The sequence below is a fragment of the Xenopus laevis genome, chromosome 2L (genome assembly GCF_017654675.1).
Source record: "Xenopus laevis strain J_2021 chromosome 2L, Xenopus_laevis_v10.1, whole genome shotgun sequence".
NCBI classification, from domain to species: Eukaryota; Metazoa; Chordata; class Amphibia; order Anura; family Pipidae; genus Xenopus; species Xenopus laevis.
In genome coordinates this window covers 144,285,375-144,299,338 of record NC_054373.1, presented here as the reverse complement: position 1 = coordinate 144,299,338, position 13,964 = coordinate 144,285,375, and the positions used below count along the sequence as shown (strand labels likewise).

The 13,964-nt window shown below is 39.2% G+C and overlaps 1 protein-coding gene across 1 annotated transcript in view; it reads right to left on the bottom strand.

Moving 5' to 3' along the window:
* Positions 1–13,805, bottom strand: part of rnf41.L (ring finger protein 41 L homeolog) — a 38,931-nt gene extending 25,126 nt beyond the window's left edge. Inside the window, 1 exon segment of the mRNA NM_001094785.1 lies at positions 13,713–13,805. The gene's annotated coding sequence lies outside the window, so the exon portion shown is untranslated.
* Between the last annotated feature and the right edge of the window lie 159 nt (positions 13,806–13,964).

The following is a 13,964-nucleotide window of genomic DNA, read 5'->3' as shown; positions in this document are numbered from 1 at the left end:
CTACATCTACTACTACTACTACTACATCTACTACTACATCTACTACTACTACTACATCTACTACATCTACTACTACTACTACTACTACATCTACATCTACTACTACTACATCTACATCTACTACTACTACATCTACTACTACTACTACTACATCTACTACTACTACTACTACTACTACATCTACTACTGCTACTACTACATCTACTACTACTACTACTACTACTACTACATCTACTACATCTACTACTACTACTACTACATCTACTACATCTACTACTACTACATCTACTACTACTACTACTACTACATCTACTACTACTACTACTACTACATCTACTACTACTACTACTACTACTACATCTTCTACTACTACTACTACATCTTCTACTACTACTACATCTACTACTACTACTACTACATCTTCTACTACTACTACTACATCTTCTACTACTACATCTTCTACTACTACTACTACTACTACATCTACTACTACTACTACTACTACATCTACTACTATTACTACTACATCTACTACTACATCTACTACTACTACTACTACTACTACTACATTAATAGGTAATTTTTCTGGAAAAATTAGGAAAGACAGCAATACAAAAATAACAGAAAAAATTACAACGTTCAAAGGAAAAATAAAGTTGCAATTAACACCTGTCTATGCCAACAGGGAGTAAAATAGTGCACAGAAGAATAACACTGAAGTAGTTGTGAAACGGCACACAATTGAGATGCAAATATTAGACGTGTTACTGCCATCACGAGACCAGAATTAATTTCCTAAAAGCAGCAGATGACAGAACTGCAGGGTTTGCCAACAGGGAAGTGAAGCCTTGTGTTTCATATGCCTCTGACTTTTCTCTTTTTTAACCAGACTAGAAAAATATTAGCTCACTGTGAAAAGGAAACCCGCTGGTTTGAATGTCCCAATTCTATCAGTATCCAAAAATATTACTCTAGGGGCTCCATTTCAAGTCAGCACATCAATTCAATGTCCATAACATTCCCAAAGATCGCACCTAAAGAAGACGGTCCTAAACTCACCACATTTTATGAAAGGTGCGTCTCCATGCATCTGAAAACAAATATCAATTTAAATATCAATTTATGAGCCATATTGCAGTGTTGGATGATTTTCCTTACAATCATTTTACATGAATGTGATGTGGCACTATTATTATATTCAGATGTTTGAGCTTGTAGAAAAACGTATTTTGTCTACACAAAAAGCAGCACAGGGTTAATCAATGTTGCTTACACAAGTGCACTGGTTAAGGACAGTTTTTACATACTTATGTATAAAAGTTGGCCTTAGAATTGAATTATTAGTACAGGTTTGGGACCTATTATCCAGAATGCTTGTGACATGTTGGTTTCTTGATAATTGGTTTTTCCGTAATTTGGATCTCCATACCTTAAGTCTACTAAAAAATAATTTCAACATTAAACCGGATAGGATTGAACTGCCTCCAATAAGGAACAATTATATCTTAATTTGGATACAAGGTATTTTTTTATTATTATAGAGAAAAAAAGAAAATCTTTCGAATTTTTAGTTATTTGATTAAAAAAAAAAAAAAAGAGTCTATGGGAGACAAACTTCCTGTTATTTGGATCTTTCTGGATAACGTGTTTCCAGATAACTGATCCATTACCAGTATATTCCAGGAAAAAACTGTTTAATTAAAATAAGAACCTAGGACTTTTTAAAAAGACAGACAAACAGTACCTTTAGGGTAACGTCACACTGGGAGATTCGGGGAGATTTAGTCGCCCGGCGACTAATCGCCTCTTCTTTGGGGCGACTAATCTCCCTGAACTGCTTCCCCCGTCTTCAGCCTGCTAGAATGAAAAGACGCCTGCAGCATGGCAATCGCGGCGCTTCGTTTTCCGAAGTTGCCTCACGAGGAATGGCACTTGTGACTAATGGCCTCTTCTTTGGGGTGACTAATCTCCCTGAACTGCTTCCCCAGTCTTCCGCCTGCTAGAATGCAAAAATTGCCTGCGGCATGGCACTCGCTGCGCTTCCTTTTCCGAAGTCGCGCAAAGTTGCCTCACAAGGAAACTACAGACGACGTCGGAAAACAAAGCGGCGCGAGTGCCATGCCGCAGTGATTTTTGATTCTAGCAGGCGGAAGCAGTTTGGGGAGATTAGTCACCCCAAAGAAGAGGCCATTAGTCGCTGGGCAACTAAATCTCCCAGTGTGACCTTACCCTTAGCTATCAAACTGTTCCCTACTGCTCAAATAATAACATATAGGATATACTGTATTCCAGAAATGAACATGGTAACTCAGTACCACACACCAGGAACACAGTGTTTCAGACAACACTGGCTCATCAGGCTGAAGCCACAAAGGAATGCAGTTATACACTGAAGATGTACCCATGGCATTTAACCCTTTAAGTGCCAGCAGAATTTCACATTTTGGTTACGCGAAATGCCAGCTGTTTTTAAGCATTTTGTGCTCTCTCACTTTAGGGGCATTTTCTGAGGGGAAACCTATAGTTTACCTAGGAAAACTATACATTGTTTTTTTCGGTAGAAACTGAGCTTTCTAAATCTGCCTGAGTTTTCATGTATTTCCACCTGTGCAAAAAAATTTATAGTGCTAAATACCAAAAAAAAAATGAAAAATTACCATTTTTCATCGTATATCAATTTATACCAGAAAAATATTTCATTTTACAGATGAAAATCCAACTGATTTGGAAAGCCTTATGTCTCTCGAACGTGCCAATACCAGATATGTATAGTTTTAGGGAGATTTAGGACTTCTGTACAGAAAAAACTCCCGGCAGTATATTACTGAATTTTGAAAGCACTAAGGCAGAAAACGGCATGCTTTAGATTCCAAGGCAAAAAATCCTGAAACCATAGGTTTACCCCAGAAAACCATACATTTTTGAAAAGTGCACATTCTGCCGATTACAAAATGGGTAACTATGTCTCTCTACTCCCAACTACCAAACATAAAAGCTTGTCTGAAGATAGCGGTTTTTCAAAATAAAATTCAAAATTCTGAAAAATCATTTCAAAGGTTTTATTTTGCTGCTCCGCATATCCCAAACTATATTAGGTACCAAGAAAAAGCACCTGAAATATGATTGCCAGGGGTCCACTGAACAGTTTGATACCCATTATGCATAGGTTTACCAAAGTATCTGGCATTTAGAGACACCAATATGAAGTTAGCACATCCAAATTGTTCAGGACTTTACTTCAGCTACTGAGAAATCAACACATTGACTGCATTTTTTGTGGGGTAAAAACACAGAAATATATGTTTACCCCCCAAACCCATATATTTTTGGAAAGTACACATTCTACAGAATCTAAAATGGGTACCCATGCCTTTCTGCTCCAAACTACTGAGTCGCAAGGCTTTCCCACAATTGTCGGTTTTGGAGAAATATCTGAAAATTGCCTCAAAGCTTCAACTTCTCAGCACCATATCACCCATGTATCGTTACGCACCAAGAAAAAGCACCCTAAATATGATTGCCACGGTTCCTCTGAACAGTTTGGTGGCCATTGTTCATAGGTTTACCAAAGTATCTGGCATTTAGAGGCCCCAAAATGAAGTTAGCGCATACAAATAGTCCTGTGGGTAACTTCAGCTAATGAAAAATCAACACATTGACTGCATTTTGTGTGGGGTAAAAACACAAATATATGTTTACCCCCCAAACCCATATATTTTTGGAAAGTACACATTCTACAGAATCTAAAATGGGTACCCATGCCTTTCTGCTCCAAACTACTGAGTCGCAAGGCTTTCCCAAAATTGTCGGTTTTGGTGAAATATCTGAAAATTGCCTCAATGCTTCAACTTTCCAGCATCATATCGCCCATGTATCATTACGTATCACAAAAAAGCACCCAAATTGTGATTGCCAGGGGTCCTCCAAACAGTTTGGTGCCCACTGTGCATAGGTTTACCAAAGTATCTGGCATTTAGAGGCCCGAAAATGAAGTTAGCACATACAAATTGTCCTGTGGGTAACTTCAGCTAATGAAAAATCAACACATTGACTGCATTTTTGTGGGGTAAAAACACAGAAATATATGTTTACCCCCCAAATCCATATATTTTTGGAAAGTACACATTATACAGAATCTAAAATGGGTACCAATGCCTTTCTGCCCCAAACTACTGAGTCGCAAGGCTTTGCCAATTTTGGCGGTTTTGGTGAAATATCTGAAAATTGCCTCAAAGCTTCAACTTTCCAGCATCGTATTGTCCATGTATCATTACCAGCATAAATCATCCTAAATATAAACATAGGGGTCTACTAAACAGTTTGATGCCCAATGTGCATAGATAAACCAAACTATGTGGCGCACATTTTCACGGCTGAAGCGCTGGCTGCTGCAATATAACCACCCGGTGTGTGTATTATGCGACATTAGACCACCTAACAGTACAGAGACCCCCAGAAAACCATATATTTTCCGAAAGTACACATTCTGACGAATCCAATATGGGTAAATAAGTGTTTCTACTGCAAACTGCAAAGCAATGCTGAACATAATGGTTTTTATCAAATTTCTGAAAATCGTCACAAAGCTTGAATTTTACCCCATTATATGCCCCACATTTCGTAACTTATCAGCATAAAACATCCTAAATATGAGCGCCAGGGGTCTACTGAACACTTTGATGCCCAATATGCATAGATATACCATACTATGTGGCGCACAGAGACCCCCAAATGACAATATGTGTAGACATTTTCACGGCTGACGCGCTGGCTGCTGCAATATAACCACCCGGTGTGTGTATTATGCGACATTAGACCACCTAACAGTACAGAGACCCCAGAAAACCATATATTTTCAGTAAGTACACATTCTGACGAATCCAATATGGGTAAATAAGTGTTTCTACTGCAAACTGCCAAACTGCAAAGCAATGCTGAACGTAACGGTTTTTATCAAATTTCTGAAAATCGTCACAAATCTTGAATTATACCCCATTATATGCCCCACATTTCGTAACTTATCAGCATAAAACATCCTAAATATGAACGCCAGGGGTCTACTGAACACTTTGATGCCCAATATGCATAGATATACCAAACTATGTGGCGCACAGAGACCCCCAAATGACAATAGTGTATATACAATTTCACAGCTGACGCGCTGGCTGCTGCAATATAAGCACCTGGTGTGTGTATTATGCGACATTAGACCCCCCCTAACAGTACAGAGACCCCAGAAAACCATATATTTTCAGAAAGTACACATTCTGACGAATCCAATATGGGTAAATAAGTGTTTCTACTGCAAACTGCCAAACTGCAAAGCAATGCTGAACATAACGGTTTTTATCAAATTTCTGAAAATCGTCACGAAGCTTGAATTTTACCCCATTATATGCCCCACATTTCTTAACTTATCAGCATAAAACATCCTAAATATGAACGCCAGGGGTCTACTGAACACTTTGATGCCCAGTATGCATAGATATACCAAACTATGTGGCGCACAGAGACCCCCAAATGACAATAGTGTATATACATTTTCACGGCTGACGCACTGGCTGCTGCAATATAAGCACCTGGTGTGTGTATTATGCGACATTAGACCCCCCTAACAGTACAGAGACCCCAGAAAACCATATATTTTCAGAAAGTACACATTCTGACGAATCCAATATGTGTAAATAAGTGTTTCTACTGCAAACTGCCAAACTGCAAAGCAATGCTGAACATAATGGTTTTTATCAAATTTCTGAAAATCGTCACAAAGCTTTATTTTACCCCATTATATGCCCCACATTTCGTAACTTATCAGCATAAAACATCCTAAATATGAACGACAGGGGTCTACTGAACACTTTGATGCCCAATATGCATAGATTTACCAAACTATGTGGTGTACAGAGGCGCCCAAATAACAGTAGTGTATATAAATTTTCATGGCTGACGCTCTGGCTGCTGCAATATAAGCACCCAGTATGTGTATTTGCACCATAAGACCCCCTAACAGTATGGAGACCCTAGAAAACCATATATTTTTTAGAAAGTACACATTCTGACGAATCTAAAACAGGTAATTACATCTTTCTACTGCAAACTACCAAACTGCAAAGCTATGCTGAACGTAGCGGTTTTTATCAAATTTCTGAAAATCGTCACAAAGCTTTATTTTACCCCATTATGTGCCCCACATTTCGTAACCTATCAGCATAAAACATCCTAAATATGAACGACAGGGGTCTACTGAAACACTTTGATGCCCAATATGCATAGATTTACCAGACTATGTGGCGCACAGAGACCCACAAATGGATATATAGTAGATAAAATTTACATAGGCAAAACAAAATAACACAGAACAGTGTGAAATGCAAATAAATCACCAAAAACTAATAAAACCACAAAAATCAATGCTTTTTTTTTTTTTTTCACACTAGTGTAATCGGCCACCAGAATTACCGTTTGAATATTTTAGCTGGGCTAAATCGATTATACGGACAGAAACAAGTGAACAACACAAATGCAGAAATGAAAATGCAATAAAATGGCTAAATATTCAATAAAATGGCTAAAAACGCACCAAAATACTCAAAATTGCAATATAACCACCAAAATAACATACAAAAGCTATTGCACAGTACGGTTAGCGAATACGCTATTCGGAACGGCAATAAAACTTTTTTTAGCCAAAAAAGAGACGATGCGATAAGAAAAAAAAAAAAAAAGCCACAAAGCCATATATGTACATATGCGTGTGCACAACGGGTAAATTGCATGTTATTTGCGCGTGTGCGCGTGTGCAAGTGTACATGGGTGCTGTGAGTGTGTGTGACCCCCCCAATCCCCAAAAATCTATGTGTGAGTGTGTGTAAGTGTGAATGTAAGTGTATATTACTGTAATAAGTGTGTGTTGGTGTGTTTGTGTGTTTTTGTGTGTGTAAATGTTACACTTACCTGGGGTAGATGCATCAGATCCATGAGAAAGGGCCCCACGCAGCAGATCTCCAGCTCCAACGGTCATCAGGCATGGGGGGGCGGAGCTGGGCGGAAGTGCAGTGCAGGCAGCAGCAGGACGCATAGGAAACGCGTCCCTGCTGCTGCTTTGGGGCCCCTGGGCGATCGCGCCCCAGGAGCCACTCGATCCCCTGCTCTGCTCGTTGTCTAGGGGCAGGGGATAGTGAAGGAGCGGAGCGAGCGGCTCTAACAGCCGCTCCTCCGCTCGCAAACCCGGAAGTGCTGCAGAACGTAGAATCTACGATCTGTGGCACTTTGGTCCTTTGATCCACAGAACGTAGATTCTACGTTCTGCGGCACTTAAAGGGTTAAATGCCAGAAGAAACACGCCATCTGAACTCAGCCTGTATTAGCTTATTTTTAGCTTTGACAGGGGCAAGTGCAAGAGATTTCTTAAAGGGGTGGTTCACCTGTAAGTTAACTTTTAGGATCTCATAGAATGGCCAAATCTAAGCAACTTTTCAATTGGTCTTGATTATTTATTTGTTTTTATGATGTGTTTTCTTCTAAATCTTTCCAACATTCATTCAAACAGGGTCACTGACCCCATCTAAAAACAAATGCTCTGTAAAGCTACAAAATGTATTGTTATTGCTACTTTTTTATTACTCATCTTTCTATTCGGGACCTCTCCTATTCATATTCCAGTCTCTTATTCAAATTCCTGCATGGTTGCTACTGTCATTTGGATCCTAGCAACCAGATTGCTGAAATTGCAAACTGGAAAGCTGCTGAATAAAAAGTTAAATAACTGAAAAGCAAGTAATAGAAAACAAACTGCAAATTGTCTCCTTTGAAGGGGCGATTCACCTTTCAGTTAACTTCTTGTGTGTTATAGAATGTCCAAGCAACTTTTCAAATGGTCTTCATTGTTTATTTATTTATTTTATAGTATTTTAGTCATTTGCCAGTTCCTTGGGGTTATTTCCAGCTTTCATTTGGGGGTCACTGACCACCATCTAAAACAAAAATGTCTGTAAAGCTACAAATGTATTATTATTATTGCTACTTTTTATTACCCATCTTTCTATTCAGGTCCTCTCCTATTCCTGTCTCTTATTTAAATCAGTGTATGGCTGCTAGGATAATATGGGCCCTAGCAACCGGATTGCTGAAAAAAGCATTCTGGTGAGCTGTTGGATAAAGAGATATAACTCAAAACCCACAAATTATAAAAAATTTAAACCAGTTGTAAAGTATCTCAGAATATCACTCTCTATATCATAATAAAAGTTAACTTAAAGGTTAACTAACAATGCTGTAAAGTGTATGCCACTGGCTACACCGACTTCTTTATTGCAATGCCAATTGCATCTAACACATTCAACATGAACATTGCATTTGTTCAGTCAAACATAAATAACATACACAAGGTAGCAATGGAGCTATGTTCATGTATCATTTTTATTTCTCCAGCGCAAACAAGACACGTGAATATATGTTTAAATAGAAGAGTCTTTCTTTGTAGGAGTGCATCAGCAGTCTTAAAGGAATAGTTCAGTGTGAAAATAAAACTGTGTAAATAGATTGTATGTGCAAAATAAAAAAATGTTTCTAATATAGTTAGTTAGACAAAAATGTAATATATAATGGCTGGAGTGAACAGATGTCTAATAAAACAGCCAGAATCCAACTTCCTGCTTTTCAGCTCTATAACTCTGAGTTAGTCAGCGACTTGAAGGGGGGCCACATGGTACATTTTTGTTCAGTGAGTTTGCAATCGATCCTCAGCATTCAGCTCAGATCCAAAAGCAACAGATATGACCCATGTGGCCCCCCCTCAAGTCTCTAATTGGTTACTGCCTGGTAACCAGTCAGTGTAAACCAAGAGAGCTGAAAAGCAGGAAGTAGTGTTCTGACTGACATGTTATACATCAAATCACTCCAGCCTTTATACATTACATTTTTGGCTAACTTACTATATTAGAAACATTTTTTATTTTGCATAGCCTATTAGGGACCCACTCACAATATACAGTACACATAGAATAGAAATGTCGTAATATAAGGCTGATTAGTAATTAATAAAGATAATTACTACATGGCAGCCCAGAAACCAGTGCAATTAGCATCAGAATTTAATAATCTGCCTTTTAGCATCATCTTATATTACAGTCCAACCTCATTTTCTGCTTGATAATTTGCAACCCCCTAAGCGGAGCTTCTCAACAGCTGCTCAGAGCCCACTGAGCATGTGAGTGTCACAAGATGGCGACCCCTGTCACAAGTTTGAAGTCCTGAATCATGGCTGTTATTGAGAAGCTGAAACAATACGTTCCGTATATAAAATATGCCATTTTTAGCCATATTCATTTTAAGGGGTTTAGTTCATCTTTAAATGGAAGATTTTTAAACAAGACATATGCCAGGAAATGTCCCTTTTCTTGGCAAAACAAAAAACCTTACTTGTAGAAAAAAAAATGACATGCAACTCTCCGTCTCTACAAAAGCAGTAATGGTTGCTATTGCTATATCAATGCTTTTATCATTATAATAACAAATTTGAAGGTCAATTCTGGCAGCACTGTATGCTTCCAAGATTGATTGCATGCATGAATTTGTTTTAGGGAACAAACACTGCCTCTTCAGTAAATAAATAAATAAAAACATGGGGACTTGTAAAGAAGAAGGACACAAGTAGTTGACATTTTTTCTGGCTGCTTCAACTGAAGAAACAACAGTATACAACCTTTATGAAGCATACACATTCTTATTTTCCATGTTCTGCAGTTGTAACAAGTTATTTCTGCATCGATGCCTCTGTAAGGCAACCTCACCTTAGCAGTATCCTCTTACAAGAAGTCAAAAAGAAACAAGGTACAATTCATAAACATTTGAAGTACAAAAAAAAGTAAGGGCTTTCCTTCTTGTGCCTTTTGCTAGCAATTGCTCGTTTATACAGTAACGTTAAAGTCGTATGTACTTCCACAAACTGGTTTCCTGAATACATCAGAACTGGACCATAAAGTATACCTTCAAAATTGCCTTGCCTTACAAAGATTGGATTTATTATAGGAAATAGTCGATGAAAAGCCTTTATCATGAATAATAAAGGCAAGCGGGTATTATTCCCCAGTAGCATGCACAAATAAACAGCATGGTCATGGTCAATGTGTCACACTTCCTAATATAGTAACTAGGAACCAAAATGTGCATTTAATGCCTACCACTTTTGTTGGGGGGAAAAAACTCCAGCAAAAGAAATGCTCTGTACACCATGCACCTTTAGGTGAACATATTGAGCTAGTGTTAGGTCAGTGTTTGTCCAACTGATAATTTCATAGCCCAGAAGATCAGAAGACCATTTTATCAGATGTATTTTTATCAGTTTAAGGGCAAGGTCACCACTGGAGATTCGGGGGAGATTTAGTTGCCCGGCAACTAATCGCCTCTTCTTTGGGGCGTCTAATCTCCCCTAATCTCCAGTTGTGACCTTACCCTTAAACTACGCTCCTGTACAGACGCATACAGCTTCTCCTCCAGTGCTCCTATGGATACAGTGCAGTTTTTAACATCTGCAAAAATATTGTGGTGCAAGTAAACTGGTGCATTAAATTTTATTAGTACACTTGACATGCAGTATAACTGTGCATGATATTTAAATGGACATGAAACAAATTAATTGTTACTGGTACTTTAAGGTATACTGCTTAATAGTTTCTTTGAGTGAAAACAGCCGCTTTTATTAGTCAGCTGTTGCATAATCCATAGTCAGCAATAAAAGTAGCAAAATCTTTTAAGAGCCTCAAGGGGTAGTTTCCTAGACACATGAAAGAAGTTAAAAATAGTATGCACAACATTTCCATATACTTTACTGTTTATTTATGGGAAATGAAATTAATATTAATACTACTTCTAAACAAGGCACACTGCATACCCCAAAGTACCTGGCCGCTGCTACAAAAGAAAGACAAATAGAGATTTTAACAGCAATTAAATGTACACACAACTTTAAAACCATAAGGTCAGCCAGTCAGTGAGCCAAATAAAGTTTTTAGTTTGGACAGATCACCTGCAATAAAAAAGGATTTTATGTTAACATAGACCCCTAAGCTGACATACATGCAAAATGAAGCAATCAGCCTGACCAAATATGAGGCAGGTTATAGCAAGTTTAAATCCACTTTAATGGCACATTTTTATACAACGTTGTACAACTGCATCCCATATAAAGCAGGCATTACAGCAGATAAATATAAAACTGATTCTTAATCTGTACAACAGGGACACAAAAATAGGTCCCCGAGCTCTTAAGGTTGGGCTTTACCTAATGCCTTTTATTACAATGGAAAGTCTTCCTCTAGTAAAAAAAAAAAAAAAAAAAACATAGCCACAACGAGATTTGTCATTCATTGTATACTAATTCTTGGGTGGCAAAGCTGACTTCCAGTCAATTGAATTCACCAGACCAAAAGGTTAAGAAACCCTGGTCTATTCATTATCACATTATGTGGTCAGGTGCAGCATACAGCACCACTGAGGCAACTGAATGAAATTGGGCAAATAAATCAGATCAGATTTTCACAGAAATCAAATAAAGACTAAATATTATGCCCCAACAATAACCATCACCATAATGCATGACAGATGAAATACTATGTCTGGTATTTGATTTTCAAGTTAAACAATGTTGCGTCAGTTTAACGTTTAAAGGAAAAGGCAAATATTTCATCAACGTCATGTAGTTTAGATACAATTCCCAGCATCCTACTTAGAGCTTTTAGGTTACAGAGAGTTGGAGAGCAACAAAATCTGAATAGCTAGAGCTGAATTAACACTCTAAGGTGAAAGGTTGCCATGCAAGTCCAGCTTGATGCTAAAATATCCAAATACAAGGTTGATCCATAAAGTACAAGTACACCTATCTTTTTGTACACAGGACACTGAAACTGTGCAAACTGTAGGATGGTCACACAACAAAACACAAGATGGTATAAATGGTTTATACAATACACAAAAGCCATGAATAAACTGTAAATGATATGCTTATAAACTGTTTTACTGATGTCATCAGTTGTAATCGGTGCTTAGTGATGCAATATCTGTCACATGACTTACTGAATTCTGTGTATTAGAATAATGTACCCCCTTGTAAAAATGTGGATATTAGAAGTCATACACTATAAAATCTAAACCCGATATGCCCACTAACGGCTGGGCAATATCAGGTGAATCCGAACCCAGGGCCAAACGACCGGATTACAATGATACGAATGGGCGCTGACAGGTCGCATGGCCGCATAAATTAGCTGATAGGGTCCTGGATCGTTAAAAAAAAAATCAAACTTGACCGATCGTTATCTGCCTGATTTTTAGCCCGATATCGATCGGGAGGACCCATCGGGAGCCCCCACACATGGGCAGATAAGCTGCCAAATCGGCACGTGTATGGCCACCTTTAGAGTTCCATGACCTGTATAAAAGTCTCTGGATTTGTGTTTTTATATAGTCATGGAACTCCTCTCTGAGTTCGTCTATGCTTATATTTTACAGTAGGGGGTACATTATTATGAACAAATAAATTAGATGCGGTCCGCATCGGAGCTCATCCGGCTTGCGTGTCCTCTCTTCCAGACTCTGCCCTCGCGAGATGTCGGCTACTCCAAGCCAAAATAATTCTTTAGCAAGAAAAGTTCCCGCATTACTTGCCGCTGTTCCGGACCACCATAGAGAACCAATCGTTTTCTGTAAAAGTGGCTTAATTAAAACACACTCAGTGGTACAATTATTGTGCAATGGGTGCACTGGACTTACACATTTCTTGCCTTAATACTCGCCACTTCCTCAGAGTCAGTCTGCGCCAAGTAATGCGGGAACTTTTCTTGCTAAAGTGGGTACATTATTCACAATATAATATACATGTCTTTGGGGTAAATATTCAATGATAAGCCCCAAACACAACTTAGTCCCTGTTACCTGCAAACACTAGGGAAGACAGCAGGGATAAAAAGTGGGCTACAGTAAATCGGTTGCTGTTGGGAACTACCATGAGGGGGAAGGGGGGTCAGCTCTGAGCTATCTCCCAGTCTTATCAGACACGACCTGACCCTTGGGGTAAGGTCACACCTGGAGATTTGGGGAGATTTAATCGCCTCTTCTTTGGGGCAACTAATCTCCCCGAATTGCTTCCCCTGTATTCCGCCTGCTAGAATGAAAAATTGCCTGCGGCATAGCACTCGCGGAGCTCCATTTTCCGAAGTCACTTCGTGAGGAGACTTCGGAAAAAGGAAGCAATGCGAGTGCGACTAAATCTCCCCGAATCTCCAGGTGTGACATTACCCCAAGGGTCAGGCCGTGTCTGATAAGACTGGGAGATAGCACAGAGCTGACTGACTGTCCAGTGAGGCCACAACTAATCTCAGGTGCCAACAACTGAGCTGTCACATGTCCCTTACATCTCCTATAGCAGTGCACAAATCACATACGTATAGTACTGGCAGTACCTGCCCCAGGGTCACAAAACAACTCGAATTTAGCCTGAAAAGAAGCTTACACTACAGCCCTGCGGATACTGCTGAACTACCACTTGGAATAGTTCCAGAAAACGGAAACGTAGAACTAATAGAGGTGACACGCCGCTGTTACACATACAGCACACAGACTTCTCAACACCTGCCTCGCGGATTTATCTACCTTGGTGGCCTCGCAGCTCTCCCTTCTAATTAAGAACTAAAGGATTATACTTATCAAACACTCACCGTGACGAACCCCGACCCTGCCTGTCCCGGGGCAGGGGGGGTCTCTGACGCCCGGGCACTAGGTCTCCCTACTTCCCCCTAACAGCAGCGGACACCACAAGGCTCTACTTTCTTAACAGACAGCTTACAGCAGCCAACCAAGAAAGAGATATCAAAGAAATGGGCGGAACTTCTTATCTTCTAGACCAATTAACTGCAATAGTGAACGGAGGCGGGAGATACCGAGGTGCTCCAGGAACAGGGGAGAACCTT